The sequence below is a fragment of the Physeter macrocephalus genome, chromosome 18 (assembly GCF_002837175.3).
Source record: "Physeter macrocephalus isolate SW-GA chromosome 18, ASM283717v5, whole genome shotgun sequence".
Taxonomy (NCBI): domain Eukaryota; kingdom Metazoa; phylum Chordata; class Mammalia; order Artiodactyla; family Physeteridae; genus Physeter; species Physeter macrocephalus.
Genome location: NC_041231.1, coordinates 76,720,708 through 76,727,940, shown reverse-complemented (window position 1 = coordinate 76,727,940; position 7,233 = coordinate 76,720,708).

Below are 7,233 nucleotides of genomic sequence, written 5' to 3'. Positions count from 1 at the left end.
GATAGCTAGTGGGAAGCTGCTGCATAGCACAGGGAGATCACCTCTGTGCTTTGTTACCACCCAGAGGGGTGGGATAGGGAGGGTGGGAGGGAGGGTGACGCCAGAGGGAAGAGATATGGGAACATATGTATATGTATAACTGATTCACTTTGTTGTAAAGCAGAAACTAACACACCATTGTAAAACAGTTATACTCCAATAAAGATGTTAAAAAAAAAAAAGTGACCAATGGAGGACTTTGGGCTCTTTTTTTTTTTTTTTAATTTTAAAAACATTTTTTTAATTTTTAAGTTTTAAAATCTTATGATTTGGCGTTACCGGTGTCTTTTTAAAAAAATTTTATTGGAGTGTAGTTGATTTACAATGTTGTGTTAGTTTTAGGAGTACAGCAAAGTGAATCAGTTATACATATATCCACTCTTTTTAGATTCTTTTCCCATGTAGGCTATTACACAGTACTGAGTAGACTTCTCTGTGCTATACAATAGGTTCTCATTAGTTATCTGTTTTATATGTAATAGTGTGTATATGTCAATCCCAATCTCCCAATTTATCCCTCCCCTCTGGGCTCTTTTTTTTTAAACATCATTATGAACTCACAGATTTTAAACTTACCAGTGTGTTAAGGCCACGTGGGTCTTACCCTTATGAAGCTTAAAAGGTCCCTTCTTGGCCTCGTGGGAGCCTCTTCAAGCTGGCCCTGAACCTTTTGATGCGGCCCTGCTTGTCTTTGCTCATTTCCTTGTATGATAAAATGTTCCAGGTTCATCCGGCACATTTCCTGCCCAGGTCTGGAATCAGGTACTTCTCCAAGGAAGAAGGGCATGAATTTTTTAGGATATTGGTATAATATTACCAAACCACTTTCCAGAAGGACATTATTATCATTTACACTCCCATCTGCAAGGTATGAGGACCATTTTCTCCATATACTCAACCAGTGTTGAGTGTTATTTTAAAAACTTGGCATTCATTTGATAGGGCAAAATGATTTGCATTTCTTATTTGCATTTATGTTCCAGTTTGTATTCATTAGGTTACTGGTGCATTGGAATGTTTTCTATTTTTTTTGCGGTACACGGGCCTCTCACTGTTGTGGCCTCTCCCGTTGCGGAGCACAGGCTCCAGACATGCAGGCTCAGCGGCCATGGCTCACGGGCCCAGCCGCTCCGCGGCATGTGGGATCTTCCCGGACCGGGGCACAAACCCGCGTCCCCTGTATCGGCAGGGGCGGACTCTCAACCACTGCGCCACCAGGGAAGCCCGGAAAGTTTTCTTATATTTATTAATCATTTATATTTGTTTTGAGAAGACATGCTGTTTTGACCATGTTACTATTAGAATTTTAGTAGTTATTATGATTGATTTGTAACTGTGTATCAAGGCCAGCAGCCCTTTTTCTGTCAATTGCTAGAAACCATTTTCCTAATTGGTTGTTTGCCATTGAGAGTTGTTTACAACTTCTATTTTATGTAGTCATATTTTCCTTTATAAAGGAAAGAATTTTCCAGTCCTCTCTCATTGGGGACTTACGGGATCAGAAAGCTGAACCCTAAGAGTTATCTCCAGGCATGAGCTGGCACCTAAACGTTCACTGTGCTGTCCTCACCTAACTACCGTTGGGTCCCTTGAGGCCAGAGGCCTGCCTCATTCCAACATGGTCTGGATCCATTTTCACCCAGACAGACTTGCTCTGATTCTTCTTCATATTGAAGGTGGGGGAGTGACTGAAATGATGAGCAACTGCTAATCTGGGCACTGCCTGGAGGTTCCCGGGGCAGTGGGCCAGAGAGCGCAGAGGTCCCAGCAGTCAGCTGGCTTCCCTGTGGAGCCCCACTTAAGTGACCCGCCGGCTCCAAGGCTCCATGGGGCAGCTGTGGGACAAAGTTTTGGACCCCAGGGTCTGTTCAGAGCCTATACACCCACACGGCAGAGATTGAGTGGGTGGCGAGTAAAACAGGGCAGTCGGCAGCTCCGAGTGGTCTGCGTGAGAGGGATCCCGACCAAGGCCTACACTGGGTAAGAGGTGGTTTTCATGGGATGGAGGCCCTTAAAAGTTTAAAAAAAAAAAAATCTCGAACATAATAATGACGAGCAAGAATGGCTAAGAGCCCAAACTATATGATACTTAATACGCGCCAGGCATTGTTCCAAACACGCTACATTGGTTAACATGTGAATTTACTTTTCGCAAGCCTAGGAGGTAGATACTGTTATTAGCACCATTTTATAGCTACAGAAACGGAGACACCGAGAGGATAAACAGCTTGCCCAAGGTCATGTGCTTGGTAAGTGGGAGAGGAGAACTGAAGTGCAGACAGTCTGACTCCAGACTCTGAGCTCTTGTCACATCTCCGTCCTGCCTGTACACTGTGAGCCAGGGCCTTAACGTGGTGCAGCTCTTCAGACTTCTCAGGGGGCATTTCGTCCCTGCAGTAGAAGGAGCAGCTGGCTTTACAGATGGGGAAACTGAGGCCTGAAGGACAGAGTGATTTGCTCAGAGCCATCTGTGCAAGTCAGATGCAGGTCTTTCTGTAGGTGACACTCATTTGGCATCAAAGTCAAACTCTTTGAACCTCCTAGGAACAGAATTGCTCTTAGACAGGTACAGACAGTGGTTGCCTTTTCCCTTTGAGAGGGCTGACCCCTCCGGGGTCTGGTGAACAGTGGGGGTCTTACTTAGGACTTTCCTGGGCTCCTGAGGGCTGTGGAGGTGGGCCTGCTCTCGGGATCTCATGGTCTGAGCCCAGGCTGGCCGTTTCTGCAAGTTGACTTCTTTGCCCTTGTGTGAGGAGCCACAGAGTGTGTTCCAAGAGCACCAGGACTGCTGGGTCAGGGGTTCTGGAAAAGTTGGGTAGAAAGTGCCCTGCTGTCTTCTTGCTCCTGGCCTAATGGCTCAGACCATTTTTAGATGTCAGGAAGTGTAACGATATGGTACATTTATCTTGGTGAATAATGGATGAGCCCAGGGAAGGTACTGTATTTTTCCTGGTGAATTATTTACCAGGAGCCTCTAATTTGAGGCTCTCCACTATGAGTGGTCTGAATCAGGTGTATCTAGAGTCCCTCCTGACTCCTCTCACTCCCCCGGTCTCCCAGCTACAGGTTCACTGTAACCTTCCGTGTCTAGTGTTACACTGGGCAGCCCCGTGGCCTGTAGCCAGGGACCCGCTGAGTTTGGAGTCCCTGTGGCCACTGGGTTGGGTGGCAGGAGGGAGTGGGGAGGACCCTCCCTACTAGAGATGCAGGGAAAGCCCTGTGGGGGGTTTACTTGGCAGGGGCGGTGGGGGGAAGCTGGGGTCAATGTGTGGCTGGGGGCTGCTCTACAGTCATGGGGAGCCTTTCGTGTGCTTACGTGTGGGTGTGCACATATGTGTGCTCTGGGTCTTTGTTTTTCTTGTCCCTTTCTCTGGGTCTCTCTAGGACTGTATGTTACTCTCTGTCTCTCAGTTTGTCCGTGTCTCTCTGTTGATCTGGGTCTCTCTGTCCCCGTCCCTCCCCCCTCCCTCCCTCCCTCCCTCCCTTCCCCCGCCCACACCATCAATCTCCCTCCAGCCCCCTTTTTCTCATCTTCCTGTCTCCCTCTGTCTTTCTCCATCAGTGTCTGCTTCTCTCTCTCTTTCTCTCTGCGTGACTTTAGAGGCCTGTAAGAGGCACCTCCTGGGATGGAGGGACAGCCAGTTCCAGACTTAAGTGAAGCCAGATCTTGGTACCTTCCAGACCCTGACTTCAAGATCGACAGAGTAGGCATAAAATAAACTTTAGGTCTTTGTCATTTTTTTGGCTATTCAGTTATTGCATCAGCCAGTCTTAGGGGCTTTTCTTTTCTTTAGCTATTTGTGTGTGCTTTATGTTTTATAACACCACCCCACCCCCTGGCCCCCCAAAGTCAGTTATCCCTAGGCTTTAAGCATCTGGTAATGCGTTGCAAGTTTTTGGTGCTTTTAAAAATAACTTACAAGGAATTGTTTCTGTCTGTTATTCATCAGATTGTATTTTTTTCATCTGTTGTTACTGATTTGGAGATTGAAATACATATTTTGCCATCTTTAGCCAGAATGCTTTTTCAGAACAGCTGATTTTTCAAAAACAACTCTTTTTTGGTTATTTTCTTTTAAAAAATAAAGGAGCAAATCATCAGTGATGCCGTTAAGAAATAAAAGGGTAAAATTGATTTAGTCTTACTAGAGAGTTTGTATTTTAAGCTGTAAAGTGAAGTTTATAAGGAGTCTAGGAAATGTCTGATGCTTTGACTCTAATTAAGCAGCTGGCCTGCCTTCCCTTCCCCCTCTCTGTCCCCTGACCACGCCCTCCCCCAACTGGGCAAGCATCAGTTACATCTGAGTGATGTTGGAGCAGTGACCATGGCCACAATAGTCGATCCCCACCTCCAGATAGCTTCCCTCTCCGACATTTTTCCAGCCACACGTGGTAGCAGAGGTGGCTGAGGGGAGGGCCTTTGATGGCAGCAGCAGGTCTACCTTCAGAAGAAGGCAGTGGGTACTGTGCAAAATCCTGCCCCCCCCACCCCTCCCCAGCAGCCTAGAGGCAAGGAGGGCACCCTTGCCTCTTGAAGACACTGGCTCTTCCAAACCACCTCCTTCAGTCTGGATTCTTCTCTTTGTGTTTCAGATTGAGGCTTAAAGCCTGGAGCAACCCTTTCCCGGGAGAGAAGGGTTGGTTTCCAGAAGCAGCTGTTGGTCAGACAGGTGGAGAAGGAAAGAAAGGAAGGCTGGGAGAGGGGCACTTGGAGGACGGTGTCTGGCTCCGACTCCTGGGCCCTGCCTTGTGCCCTGGCCCCGAGGGGATGGCCAGGCTGCCGAGGGCCGCGTTCATCTCCCGCACATGTGTTCGGCATCTCTGCGTGTCATCGGGTGTGTGGTGCATGCAGCCCATTGCTGCAGGCCCTGGGTGGCTCGTGCTTTCCACATCACACATAGCAAAGCGATGTCCTCACATTCCCCACTCTTGTCTGCTCCAGGAAGTGGTTTGCAGAGCACTTCTAAATATAAAAGTATGAGACTGCCTCTTTCTCTTATGCCTTTGGAACCAGCTGAGGGCCAACCTCTTTAGTCACTTTTGGGGTTTGGTGAGAGGAGGAAGGGGCACGGGAGAAGCTGGGGGGGTGCGCCTGCATGCGTGTTTCCCCAGGCTCTGCTGATACCCATGTGCTTGCGGGGGCACAGCGTGAGGCTAGGTGCAGTGCTGGAGGCCCGGGCAGGGTGCTGGGGCAGACAGAGAGGAGGGTGCAGGCTCAAAGACTGATTTTCAAACTGTGGGCAGCTATGTTCAGACACTTACCTTGTTTTCAAAAATTCATTTTCTTCTTGCTTCCCCAGGCCCAATAGTATGTTCTTCTACTGGGAAAAACAGCAGGATGTAGGTGACGGCCACAGGGAAGGCACTTCAAAACATAGTGCTAAATGGAATAAAGTGAGAGGCAGAATGAGAGATAACGCAAGACCATCTATATGGGTTAAAAGTAGCCGCACACGAAACAACAATCACATTTGACCAGAGCACATACAAAGAGAGGATCTACCGTAAACAGGACAGAGTGGTTGTTTGGGGGACTTGGATAAAAGGGAATAAAGTGAAAGAAATGAAGAGCAGCCAGCGTGGCAGCGTGGAAAGAACACAGATGTGGGAGCCAGACAGATCCAGGGGCAGTTCCCGACCCTGCCATTATTGGGATAGCCTTGACCCCAGTTTCCTCCTCTGTGAAATGTGGCTGGTCCGTGTGAAGGGTTCTTTGGATGAGAAATAATGCGTCCATGTAATAAGGGCCGGCAAGAAGCAGACGGTCAGAGTAGCTGAGGCAGCGCTGACTGATGGAACTTTTTGTGGGGACAGAACTGTTCTACGTCAGCGCTGTTCAGTACAGTGGCTGCTAGCCACATGCGGCTCCTGAGCACTAAAAATATGGCTAGTGGAACAGAGGCAATGAGTTTTCAGTTTTGTTTCATTTTAATTAAGTTACATTTGAATAGCTCCATGTGGCTAGTGGCTGCCATATTGGACAGAACAGGCCGAAGGGATATTTTACCGTCTTTAGGAGCCAGGGAGGATTTTCCCTCATTGAGTGGAGTTGAGGCCACTCCACCGAAAGGGCAGGGAATCATGTTCTCCCTGCATAGGGAGTTTAGGGTGTGTGCCTCAGAGATGAGTAAAAAGAGCTCAGAAAACGGAGTCTCCCAGAGTTTTCTGAGCCTGTCTTGAAAATTAATAGATGAAGTCAGGTCCAACCAGTCCCCAGACTGTCATTTAGTTTGCCCTCTGCTTGCACAAGAAAGACCGTGGGAAGCTCACTCCCAGGCTCACCCTGGCACTGTTCTTGCTGTGGTGTCCCTGGGCCCCTCCCCACTGCACCTGGCGGGAAAGACCTGGTTGGTGCCTGGGTCTGGGCCCCCCTAATGAATGGCTGTGGAACCTGCGGCGAGTCCCTTTCCATCTTCTCTGGATGTTGAGGGGTGGACTCTTTGACCCCTCTGGGGTCCCTGAGCACACCATCTGAGCATCCCAAAAGTCTTTCTGGGCCTGAGCTCCTGGCTCATTTCCCAGTCTTGTGGTCCAGCATCCCCATTGCCTTCCCCGCAGTGTAGATTATTTCTGCAGTCCACTCACTGGTGTCTTCAGGAGACAGCTGGCTGCTGCCTCTCTCTCTCCTTGGAGCTGAGAATGGACATAGAAGGTGCCCATTCAAGCTCACCTTGAGCTTGCAGTCTAGCTTGGAAGATATGGCTCTTGGTCACAGCACAGGCGGGCATATCAGGGGTGTCACGGGCAGTGAGCTGTCAGTGCAAGTGTGTGGCCAAGGCAGAGGCGGGATCTCCTGGGGAGGCAGGTTGCAAGCTGAGCCACAGGAATGGGAGTAGCTCATCAGCAGTGATGCTGGGTCCCAGTTTGCAACTCCCAGCTGCCTCTAACTGCACACCTGCCATTTATAGCATCACTTTTAATCCCTCCCGGGGCTGGCCCTACATGTGGTGCGTGGGCTTTAGGGGCCGGCTGTGCAGCTGGAGGCTGGAGGGCAGGAAGGGGACTCTGGGGAGTGAGCCCTTTGTTTCTGCAACCGCCTCTCAGGCTCAGTGCCAGCAAATCCAGGACTAGGTCTTGGTGACTGTCCAGTCACATCCTTTCAGTTCTCTAATTTTACATACAATAAAACTACCTGGTGACGGGTGGTGGTTGGTCAGGGTCACCCTACTTGTGAGGGATTGTATCGAGACTAGA